General features: G+C 45.2%; 1 protein-coding gene across 5 annotated transcripts in view; it reads right to left on the reverse strand.

The window, feature by feature from the left end:
• Window positions 1–12418, reverse strand: part of RHBDF2 (rhomboid 5 homolog 2) — a 152506-nt gene that overhangs the window by 85704 nt on the left and 54384 nt on the right. For all 5 annotated transcript variants that reach the window (XM_033961734.1, XM_033961735.1, XM_033961737.1 and 2 more), the window contains one exon: window positions 10879–11041. The gene's annotated coding sequence lies outside the window, so the exon portion shown is untranslated. The remainder of the gene's footprint in view (window positions 1–10878; window positions 11042–12418) is intronic.

Raw genomic sequence — 12418 nt, forward strand, 5'->3', positions numbered from 1 at the left:
AGCAAAAGCAGGCGAACTTAAACTTTACACGAGCTTCCATCGGCAGCCAGTGTAGCTGTTTGAAGTATGGCGTCACGTGATCGAACTTCATTAGACCAAAGATTAGTCTGACCGCAGTGTTTTGCATTAATTGTAAGCGTCGCATATTCTTTTGGGGGATTGCTAAATAGGCGATGCTACAGTAGTCGAGTTGACTCAGTACGAGGAATTGTACCAGAATTCATCACCATCCTCCCACCAGCCCTGGCCAATTTCCACCTGTATATTTAGGAATCTTCAGATCACTGACTCTGGCACACACTCCACCACTGTTTCACTTCTGCTCTCTACCACTATGCTACACAAGTCTATAAATGAGGCTGTCCCCTCCTTTAACACCACTCCCTCCTATACCACCACTCTCTCCTCTGTTCTAAATACCTTCGCTCCCCCCACGCTCTGTAAAACACCCCAGCCCTGGCTAAACTCTATAATCCACTACTGACACTCCTGTGCCAGTTCAGCTGAACAGCTCTGACCCAGATCCTATACTCATGCTGACCTCATTCATTTCAAATGACTCCCAATCTCCTTCCAATCTGCTCTCTCACTTGCCAAACAAGATTACCATAGCCACTTGACTCTCTTGGCCCCAACACTCGCAGCCTCTTTGCCACACTGAATGCCTTACTTAAGTCCCCCCACCTCCAACCCCTCTATCACTCTCTCCCAAGACTATGGTTTCCAGTATAAGGTTCAAAAATTTAACCAAGTCACCTCACCCAGCCTGCTCTACCAACCCCACTTTGGCCCTTGCCACCTTATCTTCCTTTCCTGAAATTACTGAGGAGGAAATGGCACATTTTCCTTCCTCCTCCAAACTCACCACCTTTTCCTCTATTCCCATCCCCACCCATCTACTTACTATCTTCTATTGTCATCCTCTGTATCTGTCAGATCCTCAACCATCACACTATACCCCAACTGTGCCCAACGTCTTCAAACATGACGTTGTTATAATAATAATATTAATAACAGTTTATATACCGCAATACCGTTAAGTTCTATACAACTCCGCAAAAACCCCTCACTGGACCCTACCTGCCCTTCCAACTATCATCCTATTTCCCTCTTCCCCTTCTTATTCAAACTACTTGAATGCACTATTCATCACCATTGTCCTGACTTTTTCATCTCAAGCTAACCTGGACCTGCTTCAATTGAGCTCTCGCCCTCTTCATTCTACAGAAACTAGCCTTGCTAGAGTCCCCAATGACCTGCTTCTGGCCAAATCCAAAGGCCTCTACTCCGTCTTTTTCCTTCTCGATCTATCTCAAGCTTTTTATACAGAAAACCACAACCTATTAATTGTTATGCTGTCCTCATTTGGATTTCAGGGCTCTGTTATTTCATGATTTTCTTCCTATCCATTGTACCTTTAGCGTATGCTCCTCCACCACCGTTCCACTGTCGATTGGTGCACCTCAGGGCTTTGTCCTGGGACCACTTCTTTTTTTCCATCTACACTTCTCTTGGTGCTCTAATCTTCTCCAATGGCTTTCAGTATCACCTCTATGCTAATGACTCTCAGATCTATTCTCTCTGCACTTGAAATTAGAGAATGACACGGTGACAAAATTCATCACCGTTCCTGTCCCCGCGGATAACTGCGGGAAACCATCTTCATGTCATTCTTTAAAGAGAGAGGGAAGAATCAGAGTATGAATGGCCACAACCACTGACCCGCAATCTTTGCTTTGAAGAATTCTGGTGTAGAAGGATTGAAGTTGAGATAGCACTACAGAATGACAGTCTCTGGTATCCAGAGCAGATATTGTGATGTCATAATGCCTCATACCACCAGTGCCTAAGTGCCAATCACATCAGTGATGTCACAATGGCTTCATTGTCCTTGGCTCACATAAGAATCAGAGCTATGAATTCTTTAAAGAGAGAGGGAAGAATCAGGCTATGAATGGCCACAACCACTGACCCGCAAGCTTTGCTTTGAAGAATGCTGGTGTAGAAGGACTGAGGTTGAAATAGACTCTAGAAAATGACATGGGATTATTTCCCGCGGGGACGGGAACGGTGATGAATTTTGTCACCGTGTCATTCTCTACTTGAAATCTGACACATTCTATCCAGGATTTCAACCTGCTTGCCTGACACTGCTACCTGGATGTCTCATCACCATCTAAAATTAAACATGGCCAAGAATGAGCTCCTTCTCTTCCCCCCCCCCCCCAGCACCCTCATCCTACCTGTCTCATCGGCTCACAACCTCGGGGTAATCTTTGATTCAACTCTCTCCATCTCTTCAGATATCCAACTGACTGCCAAAACCTGTCGTTTCTTTCTCTACAATATTGCTAAAATCAGACCCTTCCTTTCTGAGCGCTCTATCATGACCCTCAACACCTCTTGCCAAGACTACTGCAACCTGCTTCTCACTGGCCTTCCACTAAACCATCTCACTTTTCTTCAATCTAGAACTCTGCTGCATGCCTCATATTCCACCAATGTCGCTATGCCCTCATTAACCCCCTCCTCACTTCATTGACTCCCTACTTGTTTCTGCCTACAATTCAAATTCCTCTTACTGACCTACAAGTATAATCACTCAGTAAATCTCCTCTCATCTCTCCCCACACTCCTCCTGCCACCCCCCCCCCCCAAGGCACTCTGCTCATCAAGTCTCTCTTATCTGTACTCTTCTCCTCTATGGCCAACTCCAGACGGCCATCCCTTCTCATTCTTTGCTGTAGCAAATGCCTAGAACAAACTGCCTGACTGTACGTCAAGCTCCGTCTCCGGCAGTATTCAAAATGATCATTTAAATGATCATTACAGCTCAAAGTCCACTTCTTTGAAGATGATTTCAATTCCAACCTCCAACTCACCTGCTAAGCACCAATCACTTGTCTTGTAATTTCCCCACCTGAGCACAGTGCATTGATGCACCTTTTCGTCCAGTTTGTCTTGACTAGAATGTAAGCTCTTCTGAGCAGGGACCGTCTCTTCTGTGTTTTGATATACAGCACTGCGTTTGTCTAGTAGCACTATAGAAATGATAAGTAGTAGTAAGTTGCAAGGGGAGAAGAGAGACACTGGACGGAAGGATGAAGTGAGAAAGAGGATTGCGAACGACTGGGGAGGAAGAAGAATAGGAGAGCTAAAAAGATGGAATGCTTCAGGTAGATGCAGTAAAAAGAGGGAAATTGGAAGACCAGATGGAAAGAATTAATTAAATCTTGAAAGAGACAGAAGAGTAAAATGAAGAAAGCCAAAACGAGGAGAGCGAAAAACGACAAAAGTTAAGAGAAAATGGAAGAAAGCAGATTCAGAGCGACAATTAGGAAAATAAAAATCATCAAAACAAAAATGTTATTTTCTATTTCATCATTAGAATGTGTCAAAATCTTTGTCAATCGAAGCTCAGGAGTATTTGGTTGAAATATGTCCTACTTAGGGGGTTACCTGACTTGAAGTTGAGAAACAGTGTCAGTGATCTAGATTGAATGCTTTTTTTTTCCTTTATTGTGCTGCCATCTGGTGCACACAGCTAGAAATTATGTTTAAAGGTTTATGGAGAGGGAGGGGGAGGGGGGAATAAAAAAACCAAACTCCACACAAAAACAGTAAAAAGGAGAAGAAATGACCAAACTTAACACCCCTCAAAGAAGGGGGTTCAATGTGTATCGGAAGAAAGCACATACATAAGATTCAGAAAGAAAGGACCCAACCCACGTTTTGTCCCGTGTCCCCGCTACCCGTTTCATACCATGTAGCAGCAGCAGGACACAATCCGGCCGTGTTTTCCACCCGTTGATTTGTTGGACTTTCTCCTTGATGCCCACGGTTCTCACAATTGTGACTTTATCGCAACTGGACCCCTGAAGGGTTGTTTCTCCGAAACACGGCCAGTGTCGGGTTTCACATTTTCACAAATGAGAACCACTATCAAAATCACCACACTTCATTCATTTTAATAAAGTTGCTCGACGCTTTGTACATCGTCTCTGAAGTTTTTGTTTTTCCTTAGTTGATTTGTTTACTACAGACCTGTTGGATCTTTTCTTTTGTTTTGCCTGCATCAAGGGTCCACGTTATCTTCTGTAGGAAGGACCTGGTCTTGAGCAGAGTCAAACAGAGGGGGCTTTGCCTCCGGCTCGCCAAAGCCTGAAAAGAGAGTTCGGAACACGTGCAAACTTATCGTGCAACACAAGGGTACGTTTCCTCTTTCCTCCAGTTACAGGCAACATGGCACTGTCTGAGGGACTGGTTGTGACGAACTGCTTGGGTGTCAATGTTAAAACGCCCATATTTAAATCTGCGGTGGAAAATTTAATTGTTTTCATGTGTGTGTGGGGGGGGAGGTGGCTGGCTGCAGGCTTTCCTCTACGTCACATGCAGTGGTGGAGTAAGGGGGGGCAGACCACTCCAGGCAACACCTTGGTGGGGGCGCCGGCACCTCTCCTCCTCTTTGCCCCTCCTCGTATTTATTTATTTAAAATTATTTATGACCTGCCACAAATCTAAGCGGGGAACAAAATCACATACAAAGTCATAATAAAAAAATACAACAAACAGTTACTAAACAAGATAAAACAGCAAAAAACCATTCTAACTCATACTGTCACCGTCACAAATTCTGTGGCATGATCAGCAGCTATGCCTTGAATAAAATCCAAATTCTTCATATCCAAATTAAGGCAATTCTGCCCAACTTAAACAAGTTTCAAGTTTATTTAAAATTTCTTATACCGCTTAATCAAACTTCTAAGTAGTGTACAATATAATAAAAACATACATCAGATGTAATAACTTAATACAGTGGTACCTTGGATTACGAGCATAATCCGTTCCAGGAGCATGCTCGTAATCTAAAATGCTCGTTTATCAAAGTGAGTTTCCCCATAGGAAATAATGGAAACTCGCTTTGATACGTTCCCACCCACCCCCTCCCAAGGCCAGCAGCGCTGCTCCCTCCCCCCCCCCCGCTCGCAAAGTCCCCCTCCGCGCGAACCGGCCCCCCCGCCCGAACAACTTAAACTTAACCACACACCCCCGGTACCAGCACGCAGGCACAGATCGTGCCGGTGCCTAGAAGATCTTCCAGCTTCTGCCTGCCTTGAGCATGCATCTGCGCATGCTCTCGGCGAGAGGGAGAATTAGAAGTCCTTGAGCATGCGCAGATGCATGCTCAAGACAGGCAGAAGCCGGAAGATCTTCTAGGCACCGGCACGATCTGTGCCTGCGTGCCAGTGCCAGACCGGGAGGGGGGGGGGTGTAAGTTTAAGTTATGCAGGGGGGGGGTGCCAGTTGGAGCGAGGGGGCCTTTGCGAGCGGGGGAGAGTGATGCCGGTTATGGAGGGGGGGGGGGGTGCTCACAACACTCGGTTTGCGAGTCAAAAGTTTGCTGAGTATTTGCTCGACTTGCAAAACACTCGCAAACTGGGTTACTTGCAAACCGAGGTTTGACTATAATACATCTTTAGGGATAGTTAAATACATCCAAGACATTCAAACCATGGATAAACAGAAACAAAAAGGTAAGAACTACAATATTTTGAGAAAGAGAACAAGCAGAAGGAAGAACAATAGGAGTGGTAACTATAAAGAAAGGGCAGTTATTGATGGAAGGAAGAGAAATCTGTGGCAAGCAATTCTAAACCCTGAGCATCAGGGCAGGATGGATTGATAGGCAAACTTAAGCACGGGCCTAGAGCTCAGAAGCATTCACTGATCTAAAACTAATCCTAGAATAGATTCACTAACCTCACGGATCCAATCCGTAGGCGATCCAAGGCTGGGTGACCGATTCACAACGTGTCCTTACGTCAGCGGCCGTGTTGGCTCTCCCAGCCCAGAAACCAGCCATTTTGACCAACTCTGCCCCGTCCCTCAGCCCGACGGCTCCGCACACGGTGACGAGTTGAAGCCGCCCGGCCACTCCCAGCGAGACAACCGGCCCTTCCGTCCTGCTCTCTATGGCTGTGCACCGACGCGGACTATCGGGCTGCACTTCTCTCTGAAGTTTTCTCACAGGCGAGCAGAGATCCAAGTGCAAGCCAGCGCTTTTAACCCACGGGTTAAAACCAGGGGCTCGCACTGCAGGGCAGCATAAGGGAGATGTTTTATTTTGTTGTTTTTACTTTTGATACTAGTGGATTTCAGGGCGGCAACGAGCAGGACAATCGGCAAAGGACGTGAGCGACTGGTCCTCAGCAGTCACTTCTTTTTGGATCGGCCAGCCCAGTCAGTGTTCCTTCTTGAGTTTAGTGAATTGCTGCCTTCCTACTTTGCATGTCATTTCTCTTCATTTGCGTGCGCAGATCGGATCAGTAGGAAGGTTGGTGAATCGGGTCGGGGTCACAAACTGTTCAGGACACAATCAGTGGGTTTAGTGAATCTAGCCCTAAATGGGCCTCAAAAAGCAAATTCCTGCTCTAGTAAATCAACTGCAGGTAAGGGGGAGGAGAGGGTGTAGAATAAAGGTATTACTGCCTAAACAGGTTTGTGTATTTGCCACACACCCCTCCCCCTGTCCATGCTCATTTCCTGCTGGGTACAGTCAGTAAAAAAAAAGAAAAAAAAAAAACATCCCCTGAGCAAAGAAATAAAACACTTCATTAGTCCCAATTTTAACGGCATTATTCCCCATTTTAGTTCTGCATGTGCAATGATTTGAATTACATTAAGCCATCGACAGCTTAGGTCAGTGTCTCGCAAACCTTTCGGGCGTGCCGTTAAAATTCCAGAATGTATTTTTAAAATTCCCCTTCATAAGAAATATAATTCATAAAATAAAATATACACTAGAATAGATGATGTGTATGTCGTGCATGCAAGAGTCTGTCATTGCTGGCACCTCTTCTCCCGGCGTTCCTTTTTAAATGTTCGCCAGCGCGAGCAGCATGTGCCACCTGCTGCTTGCGCAGCCTCGGCTCCCTTCTGATATCACTTCCTGTCATGGGACCAGGATGTGACATCAGAAGGAAGCCGAGGGCAGTGCGAGCAGCAGGTGGAAGATGCTGCTCGAACATTTGCTCCGTTTGGTGTGCCGGAGCTTAAGCAAACAAACAAACAAAAAAAACAACGTTTGCGTGGAACTTGCTTTGGCGCTGCGATCTCTCTTGCTTACCAGCAGGTGGCATTAGAATACTTACAAATCAGCCGCACCTTATCCAAGCTCAGAACACAAATATTTTTTTTATTTTATTTATTCAATTTTCTATACTGTTCTCCCAGGGGAGCTTAGAATGATTTACACGAATGTGTTCAGCTACTCAAGCATTTTTCCATGTCTGTCCCGGTGGGTTCACAATCTATTTAATGTATCTGGGGCAATGGTGGGATTAAGTGACTTGCCCAGGGTCACATGGAGCAGTGTAGGTGCAGAGGCTGTAGCTTTAACCAGTGCGCCACACACTTCCACACTAACTTTCTACTATCGCTGCAGGTTTAGGTCTTAAATCTTACAAAAGGGTTCTCTTTGAAAGCTGTGGAGAGGATGGGGCCTAAAGAAGATGGCTTTAGTCCTGTTAGCATTCAGGGACACCTTAAAGACAGCCGTCGCATCTGAAACGCGTACATTTATTTTTGATAGCGAGTGGGAGAGAAGTGCTCCGTGACCTGTCTGAGTGGGTAAGGGATCAGATTCGGTTCAGTCATTTGGCCCTGAGTCATGCCTAACATACCCTCCTTTTGCTTCCTCTGTCCAGCAAAACAGATACCAGAATCTGCCCTCCCCCGACACCAGCACTGCAATCAGATATTGCAGAAGTCACTGGAAAAAAAAAAAAAGCGCCACACAGCTCTTCCTGTGCTTCGATATTGTCATTTCCTTTCTGCTTGCATTAGAAGTCCTTAAGTTACGAACTAAGTCCTTTGTTTGCTTTCCATGCTAAGTTTCACTGTGTCCTTTGTTTTCCAAGCTAAGCTTCCCCACACCAGAAAGGTTTAAAGATGGGGGGGGGGGGGGGGGAATCTGAGATCCAACTTAAAGGCTTGTCACAAATCCAGGAGGTGGGCGCTGACCTGAATATAAGACAAGACCCCATCTTTGGGCCCCAAAATCTCATCTTATATTCAAGTATATATGGTAAATTGCAAGCTCTTTCAAGCAGGGGCTGGCTCTTGTGTGTTTAATACAGTGTTCTTCAACCGCCAGTCTGTGGACTGGTGCTGGTCCACAGGGCTGGCACGTGCATTGGGCCCGAGACAGTGTTCTTCAATCGCCGGCCCGCGGTGCGATCAATGCGGCATAATCTTCGGGCCGGCTCCCTTTCAGTGCTGCCATGCACAAAGCCGTGGGCAGAGGCTCCTCTACACGCGTACTGCACCTGAACCGGAAGCCTTCTCTCTGATGTTGCAACGTCAGAGGGAAGGCTTCAGGATGAGGTGCAGGACATGCGCGAGGAACCGCTGCCCAAGGCTTTGTGTAGTGCAGCACTGAGGAAGTTTAAAGTTTTATTAGGATTTTATATACCGCCTATCAAGGTTATCTAAGCTGTTTTACAATCAGGTAATCAGGAAGAGGGAGCCGACCTGAAGATAACACTGGGGCAGCAAACGGCCAGGTGGGAGCAGGCCAGAAGGTAAGGCACAGCATGGAGGGAAAATGGGCAACAAAGGTAGGAGAAATGATTTTACTTTTAAATTTAGTGATTGAATTGCGTCAATTTTGAGAATTTACATCTGTTGTCTGTATTTTGCACTGTTCAGGAAGAAATGCATTTGTTTTTTTTTTTCTCTGGGGTTGTACTGCATGCAGAGTCTTGAATCTTAGGGTTTTGTTTGTATATATTAGTGCTTTTAGTTTTTGGTCCCGTATTTGCATAGAGGTTATCTGTGTTCTGGTAGGAATGAATGTTGAGAAGCATAGTGTGCTTTGTGTAGTTTAATTTTGTGGTTAACCATAATGTGCTGTTAATAAGATTATATTGTGTGTGTATATATGAAAAATGAATGGAAAAAATGGTGTTACAATTAATACTATTATGGGGGCGGGGTCTGGGGCACAGATTTCTACAGAGATGGGCGGGGTCTGGCCCATGACTTAGCCCAGTGTTCTTCAACCGTTTGTCCGTGGACTGGTACTGGTCCACAAAATATTTTTTTTTATTTCTGCTTGTCCATAATTGTCAAAAGGTTGAAGAACACTAGTTTAATATACAGCATTGTGTGCTTCTAGTAGCATTCTAGAAATTGGTAAGTAGTAGTCAGATATGGGTGTTTTGAGAGGAAAAAGAAGGAGCAGAGGTTTGAGGGCTGGGAAGGAGAGATCTGAACTCTCTCTACCCTCCTTATAGTTTATTTAAGCTTATCATACTTCTATGCCAGGGGTGTCAAACTCAATCACATAAGGGGCCGAAATCTAAAACATAGGCTAAATCGCGGGCCAAATTTTTTATTAAGATACTTAGGGGTCTTTTTATTAAGGTACGCTAACCGATTTAGCGCGTGCTAAATGCGCATCTTAATAAAAAGGATGCCTTAGTCTTAGTAGAAGTATAGGGTTACAACCTTTCCAACCCCATGCCGGCTCTGTGATGTAAACAAAATAAATTAAAAAAAAAAAAAAAAAGAGACATGTCTGGACTAGGATGAACCAATGTACATGACTAACACAATTTATAAGAAGTTTGTATCTCTGGAAATCCCCCCCCCCCCGACCCCCAAACCCGTGAAACTGATCTTTTATTTGGGGAAAACAATAAAGCCCTACTTTTAAGAATGAGGACCCTGCGTATGCATACAAAGCCAATACTCAAATTTCAAACTCGTAGCACATCAATTACTCATACAAATATTTTAAAAAATTACTTGAACAGTTAGTTATACGTATTTGAATTGAAAGGTCTGACCGATAAAAAAAAAAAATAAATAAAAAATTACCAGAGAAGTCAAGAAAGCAGTGATAGTGTGGACCCTGCCTCAAAACATAAGCCCCAATAACACCCCCACCCAGAAACCAATGAGCGCCATGCTTACACCCACCACTGTGACGCGCACGTTCCCACGCTTCTTAGCTCGTCTCCTGAAGCGGCCGAAACTTTGGAAGGCGGCAATTCCAGCCAAGCACACTGGCACTTCTTCTGCATTAGGAAGCGGAAGTCACGGTCCGTTGCTCACCCTATCCCCACTAGCAACGTCAGGACAGTGAACTATAGTTCCGCCACCCGGCGCTTGTACCTGGCTGCTGGCGGGCCAGATTTTGACATGTCTGTTCTAAGTGGTGTACAGAATATAAAAAAGTAAAAAGAGGATAAACAAACTGATAATACAAATCTATGCGAACAAGACATTACAAACATATGAGAGACAGAAGGATAAGGGGGGAAATCCATAAAATAAATAGGATAGTAGAACATTTAAGGAAAGTACATAAGGGAGGGGAGATCTTGTCTGAGCAGTGCTCGAAAGATTTTTTTTAGTTTTATCTGAGCTAGCCCAGCAGATAAGGTTTCAGATTTCAAAAGCATCAGTGAATAGGAAGGTTTTTTAATTTTTGATTTGAAATGGTTTAATTGGTTTTCCTCTCTTATATAAGTTGGAATAGAATTCCAGAGTGAGGGAGCCGTTACTGAAAAAAAAAATAGAGGATCCTTTGGCCCCATTTCTACTGCCTCCCCCCAAAAGGATGAGGTAATGATCGTTTAATTTCCCTTTTCTGTTGCTGCAGAATTACGAAAGACTCTGTTGAGACAGAAACCCAGAGAGAGAAAATTAGCCTCCACACTAAGGTCTGATGTCACCAGTGCGAACCTCTCCATGATGCAACTTCAGGCAAGGGGGAATTAAAAAAACTCCGTTTAGCCTTCAGTCAATGCACCCGCATTCATTCAGACTTTCAAAAGCCTCCTGTCCAGGAAAGAGCTTGTGGATTCTTACCTCACTTGGCAGCCAGGAGTTTCCCTTGGACGTGCCTTCGGCTAGGGAGCTTCTGTGGTAGCCTCCTCTTCTCCTAAAACCTGGTCTGTACTGTTTTCAAAAACATGTTGTGACTTCTGCCCCGCAGAGCTCTCTCATCGGTGTTAAGCTGTGTGATTCAGCCCTGAGGGGGGGGAAGGGGGAGAGAGATCAGTTTTGATCAAAATGGCATGACATATGACACAGCTTCAAAAAAAACAACCAAAAAAAAAACAGTAACAACTGCAAATCCCTAGGTCAGGGGTGCCCAAACTTTTTGGGTTTGCGAGCTACTTTTAAAATGACAAGTCAAAAAACACAAAGCACACTGTACAGCAGAGAAAATAGTAATTCTCATTTATATTCCAGGGTTTTTTCAAAGAGGTCAAGGCAGATGGGGCTGTTCTCCCTGGAAAAGCGGAGACTTAGAGGAGACATGATAGAAACCTTCAAAATTCTGAAAGGCATAGATAAGGTAGACAGGGACAGATTCTTCAGACTATGGGGAACCACAAATACAAGGGGGCACTCTGAGAAACTGAAAGGGGACAGGTTTAGAATCAATGCCAGGAAGTTCTTCTTCACCCAGAGAGTGGTGGACACATGGAACGCACTCCCGGAAGTTGTGAACACGCTACAGGGATTCAAAGAAGGTTTGGATAAATTCCTGAAGGATAAGGGGATTGAGGGGTACGGATAGAAGTAGATAGGTTATAGGAAGAGTCAGGGACCACTTGACAGGTCATGGACCTGATGGGCTGCCGTGGGTGAGGACTGCTGGGCGCGATGGACCTCTGGTCTGACCCAGTGGAGGCAACTTCTTATGTTCTTATGCAATGTCACCTCAGTAACAACTTTACTAAACTGCGATAGTGGATTTTAGCACAGGGAGCTTCGCTGAATAGGCTCCCTGTGCTAAAAACCGCTATTGCAGTTTAGTAAAAGGGGGCCATAGTGCAAAATATAGACAGCAGATATAAATTCTCAAAACGGACACATTTTGATCACTAAATTGAAAATAAAATCAATTTTCCTACCTTTGTTTGGTGATTTCATGAGTCTCTGGTTGCACTTTCTTCTGACTGTGCATTCAATATTTTTTCCCTTCTTTCAGCCTCCTGTATGCTTCCTCTCCTCCAGACCTCATTCTCTCCCCAAACTTTTTCTTCCTCTCTCCCTGCCCCTCTCCTTTCTTTCTTTCTCCCTACCCCATCTTTCTTTCTGTCTCCCTGCCCTCCCCCCAAGCCACTGCCATCGGGGAACAGGCCCCCAAGCCTCCACCAACGAGTTCTGAGCTCTCCCTGTTTTCCGACGCCGTAAAGAGGATGCAGAAGTGCCAGGCCAACCAGCTTTCCCCATCCGACGTCAATTCTAACGCCAGAAAGGAAGTTCTGGGCCAGCCAGGCAGCGATTGGCTGGCCCGGAACTTCCTCTCTGATGTCAGAATTGACGTTGGGTGGGGAAGGCTGGTCAGCCCGGTGCTTCTGCGTCCTCTTTTCAGCATCGGAAAGCAGGGAGAACG

Source organism: Geotrypetes seraphini, chromosome 10, assembly GCF_902459505.1.
Source record: "Geotrypetes seraphini chromosome 10, aGeoSer1.1, whole genome shotgun sequence".
NCBI lineage: Eukaryota > Metazoa > Chordata > Amphibia > Gymnophiona > Dermophiidae > Geotrypetes > Geotrypetes seraphini.